Source organism: Schistocerca cancellata, chromosome 5 (genome assembly GCF_023864275.1).
Source record: "Schistocerca cancellata isolate TAMUIC-IGC-003103 chromosome 5, iqSchCanc2.1, whole genome shotgun sequence".
NCBI classification, from domain to species: Eukaryota; Metazoa; Arthropoda; class Insecta; order Orthoptera; family Acrididae; genus Schistocerca; species Schistocerca cancellata.
In genome coordinates, this window is record NC_064630.1 from 235,258,444 (window position 1) to 235,264,745 (window position 6,302).

Below are 6,302 nucleotides of genomic sequence, written 5' to 3' on the forward strand. Positions count from 1 at the left end.
AGAAGCAAATGTACTCTAAGGTAGCGGTTCACACTCGAAACAGCTTTACCTGATACATGCAAGACCAAATTGTGTGAGCACTAAGAACTAAATTTTTCCCAAGGTGACGAGTCCTCCCAAAGAATCATCTCGCGGGATATCGGTAAATGTAAAGATGTAAAACATATTAACCTACTGATTTCTATTCTGGCTGTTATTCTTACTCAAAAAGCAAATTTTAGCGTATTGAACTTCTTGAAACTTTCTGCACTGACTGTTGGTTTACGAAGACACATTTTTATAACAGAACGTGGTCTATTTTTAACAATCAACGGCCTTGCCGCAGTGGACACACTGGTTCCCGTGAGATCACCGAAGTTAAGCGCTGTCGGGCGTGGTCGGCACTTGGATTGGTGACAATCCGGTTGGCCATGCGCCGTTGCCATTCTTCGGGATGCACTCAGCCTCGTGATGCCAATTGACGACCTACTCGACCGAATAGTAGCGGCTTCGGTCAAGAATACCATCATTACGACCGGGAGAGCGGTGTGCTGACGCCACGCCCCTCCTATCCGCATCCTCCACTGAGGATGACACGGGGGTCGGATGGTCCCGGTAGGCCAGTCGTGGTCTGAAGACGGAGTGCTATTTTTAACAATACAAAACGGGATGAGCTGCGAGTTGTAGTTTTTTTTTTCAATTTTAAACATAGTCCACATGTGCGAAACAAAAACGAATATATCGTGATAATTGACAATGTGTGCTCCTCGCGAGTAGTCGTTTTAACGACTAACCTCATCCTCATCTTATTTTTTCAATCTGTGCTTCTTTTCTCGGCTCGATAATAGTGCTTTTTATCATATACGAAAAGTAATAATTCTGACTCTTGAATCATATAATATGGTTAATAATTAACTTAGAACAAGAAGAGCAATAGGCCCATGATAGCATACTATGAAATACTCATAGCGATTTCTCCAGATGCAGATGCTGTGGAGTCCATGTTTATATTAACTGTACATGCTAGTGTAACTTACTGCATCCTGATTCCCTAGACACGAACTAAACTAGGCATATTTTAAACAATGTATCCATTATATTGATAAACGGAAGAATACTTGCTTGGTAACTGGTGGTTACTCTCAGTCTGTGTGATTAACATGATGGGCAACTCTGAAATAATAATGCAAAGATAATGGAGCTGAATATGTATTTGTTTCTTGAAGCGCATTACTCTTTAACCTTTAACTGACAAAATCTTTTTTCTAGCACACCTGTGACGCACATTGTTACTATGAACGTAGTGCCCTGAGACATCGTCCTCGGGCTCGATGACGAATGAAAAAGCGCTATGTCGACACTTGCGAAAAAAAGGCCACATCTTGGAAGTTCATGTGAAATATAAGCGGGTTACAGACGTCACATTGGCTACAAACTGCACCACAGCTCTGGCCAACACCATTGTGGATACAACAGGAAGGTCGTCCCATCCCCTCTTACCTACATTTTACCCATTACATTGATGGCTCATGGTTGGAGGTCAGAACCACGACGCCCAGCTTTGAGATCACGTTGTTTTCCTATGGATGGCTTATTAAAACATTTCAGACACACCGTCGCCCGTAATGGACACGAAGAGCCTTCAGGAGGTGGCTTAAAGTGTGTCAATGTAACAACCCCTTCCCTTGAGGCGTTGATTCTGACATTTCACGGTCGAAAACGACAGTTCGAAGTACGATGAGCAACATGATGACGTTCTTGATAACTTTCGACACTGTTGCCTCTCCTCTCCTCCCTCCCCCCCCCCCCCCACGCATTCCCCAGACGATTCAGATTTACTATGACGACATCCTGGGGATGTAACCCCATCGAACGTGATATGACCCCTTTGGAGTGTAGAGCGACAGCAATTTTTGCTCTGGTATAGAGTGTGGAACAATTAGAAACCGTTCAAAGTTATTCGATGAAATTTGAACCTGATTCGAAAGCAAACAGTGTTTACATTAACCGAGTCCTGCTGTTCCACATGTAACCTCCCCCTCACTTACCGACCTTAATGACAGTGAAAGATGAAACCGCGTGTACCTAATGGGAGTTTTGGAAAAGCAATCGTCACCGAAGTTAAGCTGTCGGTAAAGAGGGAGGAAAGGGTTACATCTAAATGAAAGGAAATGTGCTAATGAAACTGGTGGAAATTAATTTTGAAAAGGGGTAAAGTTAATAAAGAAAGTAAATGTGCAGCCGTTACGTTAACAATTAACTAGCGGTAATTAGGTATTTGAGATTTGGGGGAAATCACGGTCGCCAGTCCTAAGGACAATTACTATAGTAACTGAAAAAGAAAGGTTATTACACATATAATTAGCACTAGAAGCGTGGCAACTGAAGGTTGACACGTGTAGTGTGAAAACTGAAAGTTTGTCAGAAGTAATAAATTTCGCTACACCCTGACTTAATTTGGCAAAGAATTAATAAAACCGGAAAATCGAAAGTTAATTTAGTGACTGAAGTTAATAGTGAGCTTTCTTTCTGAAGCACATCGAAATTCAGTAAAATACGGTTAGTCTTGGACTACCTCAACAATCATTTCAAAAAACTACTTGAATCTACGCAATTTGGAAATAAGAGATTTTAACTTTGAACTTGAATTAAATGATTCTGAACAATTAACAATAGTAAAATTTAGTACGTACCAAGCTGAGCTGCAGTCACAGGTAAGCTAAAATACGATAACAAAACTCGCACTCTTAATTTGTGCTTGTGTAATCTGAATATTGTAGCCAGCTAACTGAACTTTGAAATTAAAGCAGTGAAATAGAATTAGCTGTATTACTTTAGTGCTGGCGTTTAAATTTCAACGACACTCGGGTTCATTTCGGAAAAGGAAGGGACCCTGCTTGGTAATGCAATTGGGACAATGAGCAACAAAGGTTCATGCTAAGTTGCTGTTATTATAGTTACGAAAATGGTACAGTTTGAAAAGCTGAGGTCCGCCATACAGTTCTAAAACTTGACTTGCTTCCAGTCTTCCTTGATGGTTGATTGAAGGTTTGAAGCCGTCGATCGAGGAGGTGGCGACAGTCACTCATTGTCGGCCGTCGCTGTTGCAGAAGCTGGATGTTGGCGCGCCTTCTTCTCGACACGGTCACCAGACGAACGGGCTCTTGATGTGCGCTAGTTAATGTTTCCCGTCCGCGACACCATGTCAGAAACTATCATCGCAAGTCGAGCGCAATTACATGCTGCCAAACCCCGAAAGCGCGGCAACTCGCGGGAGCGTCACACAACACACCTGCTCCACTCGCTACTCCCGCCAGACTCCTTCCCTCAGCCCGCGCTCCACGCGGCAGAGTTAACACTACCAAAGATCCTACACACTTTGATTCTTCACACGACCTATCGACGTAATCGTTCGATAGCAGTTTTCCCTAGGCAAGACCCAGCGTAAAAATACAAATAATATTTACGAAACAAACCAATTATACATCGACATAAATGCATAAATATACAAATAGTAAAACAATTACAATATACAAAGAGACAGAAATGTCATATCTTGAGGTAACAAAGCAAGGAAAAAAAATAGTACAATAGATGGAAATAGGAGGATATGCATTTCCGGCGTTACACGTGCCCCACATTGTCTGAGGATGTTCGTGTAACGTAAACAGACTCAGAAAATGTCCCAAAAGAGAAACAGCGGGAATGCATATGCTCAAAACATCAAAAAAATTTAGCATTCGTCTAATTAATCATAAACCAATTTTTAGACAATAATAATTGAGTGGAGACACTCCTAATCTTATTCCACTCTGTCATCTTGCACAAAATAAAACAGGTTGACAACATATCAAAATTCATAGAAAACATAGAAAATGGTTTAGCTATTCCAAAATCATTAAAATTCGTAACACTATAAAAAATGGAATACTATTTGCAAAATTGATCAGAGTACATGGTCATAAAAAACAGGTATATCAAAATACGCAAACTAATAATTAATTACGTAGAATACACAATTTTATGTAACCTTTTCATAATTAATTTTCTCGTCATGTCCAATTAACGCTAAACAAGAAAATAATATACAGCAGATCGACAAAAACATAAATATTGACAACAGAATTCTTTCACATCAGCTGTCCAGGAAGAAAAACAATTCCGCCTTCCGTACCCGCAAGTACAAGGAATGCCGACAGCGGCACAAGAGCCGACAGCGGCACAGGAGCCGACAGCGGCTTCGCCTCGCAAGTATTGTTGCGCCCGCCTGTGCGGCACGCTTGATCTCACTCGCCCTTTTAACGGGCATTTCCAGAACGTCCGTTTCACTGAATTCTTTAGGAAAAACTCACTCCCGAGTAATCTCAAGGAGTCCATAAACACTATCACAGCGGATAACTCAACACTGTCCATCATCACACGCATCTACTAGCCTGAAACTTAAAACAGCGTCTAAGTACATCGGCAATGACTAATAAAAACACACATTCATGAAATATTACAGAAAGTTACAAAATCATATTTACATTGCTTAATCTACTGTGACTCAGCTGAAAACTTAAACTAGCAGCTTGGATTTTTCAGATGATTACTAATCAGTTACTCTTAAATCATTTAGTCAAAATTAATTACTTATTAATTACAACTTGTTTAATGACCTCTAGGTCAGGCAAAAGCATCGTAACATGGCACATCCTTAAATCTTACACTCTATATTTACATACTGTACAAATTACCCATTGTGTGGTATTAATCGATCCTAGGTTGGTACAATTTCAAGTCTACAATATTCCGTATACCTAATCGTTTTCCAGAGCTTGGATACTCTAAGCAATAAGCATTTGTGTGAGGTATACCAATGACTTTATATGGTCCATTATAAACAAACTTAAATTTAGAGATTTCATTGTCTATCTCGCTCGATTTCTCATGAGCTTTTACAAGCACTAAGTCTCCGATAGCAAACTTAACAAAACGCGCTTTAGCGTCATGACGACGTATGCCAGCATCGACTTTTTGCTTCATTACTTCTCGCAAACGATCTTTTTTCACACCAATACTAATGTCAATCCGTGGAGGGAATTTGATTATCTCTTCCAATTCACTTTCTACACTTTTGTCAACGCCGAAATTTCTCACATTACAGTAGTTCAAATTCATACCTACATCAATACCATCCGGCCAGTTAACAATGTGTATAGGCTGGTATTGCCTATGCACACCGTCTCCTGCCTCGTCAAAGCTAACTACTATTGTTTTATTTTGTGACGTACATGTCAAAGTTTTACTTTCGCAGTTAATCACTGCACGGTACTTTAATAGCCAATCTAACCCGATAATTACTTCCGTAGTCAAGTCTGGCACGACGACAAACTCTTGTTCAAATCGTGCCCCACATATCTCGAAGTTGACAAAAATCTGTTTTGTGACCGGTTTACTGGCCTTCCCAGTAGCACCGATAATTTTCACTCCTGCTACTGGCATAACTACGATGCCAGGTCTGTCTTTCAGTAACTCAAATATTTTCCCAGATACAGCACTCAATTCTGCACCGGTGTCAATCAACACGTTTAGTTGTAGGTCATGCATATTAACAGACACTACTATCTGTCTACACTTGTCCTCGGCTGTTTCTTTATTTTCCCACAGTAAATCCTCGTCTATATCCAGGTCATTCCAGAAAAAACCATCCGGCTTTGACCCTAAATCCGGCTTATCTGGCGGCCTTTTCAGTCTCTGTTCACTTACTGTTATAATTGCAACACGTTTGTCCTGAGGCTTAGTCTGTAGCTTCGCCTCCAATACCGAAACCTTTTCCTGTAACTCGTCAACTAGTGACTGTTGCTTTGCTATCAATTCATTAATTGTCACCTTCGTTGATTCCACTTTGGTCAGATTAATCTCATCCGCCAATCTACCTGGAGGAATGTGTCCAGTAGTTTCTGCAATTACTTCCGCTAGATCTGCGCAATCCACACTGCTATCGTCTGACCGTATAATGTCAGCTCTAACCTCATACACGTTGTAATCTATGTGCTTTTCTACCAATCGTGTCCGGCTATCACTAAAATTTTCGCAATCTTTCTCCTTAATACTCTCGCAATGTTTAAACTGGAGGTTTGCGTCGGATGGGTCGGCTACTTCTACCACTGAAATTTTCGGTAAGGTCTGCCGGTTAGGGCCAGAACTTTCCGTTACTACCTCAACATCCAACTCTTGCGGGACGAAACACGACGAATCTTGCTCGTGCTCCCCCTTAACATCAACTATTTCTAGTAAAGTCTGCCGATTAGGGCCAGAACTTTCTATCATTTCACAAACAC

At 40.9% G+C, this 6,302-nt stretch overlaps 1 pseudogene; it reads left to right on the forward strand.

The window, feature by feature from the left end:
* Positions 1-306: 306 nt before the first annotated feature.
* LOC126189376 (5S ribosomal RNA) lies at positions 307-424 on the forward strand (annotated as a pseudogene).
* The last annotated feature ends 5,878 nt before the right edge of the window (positions 425-6,302 follow it).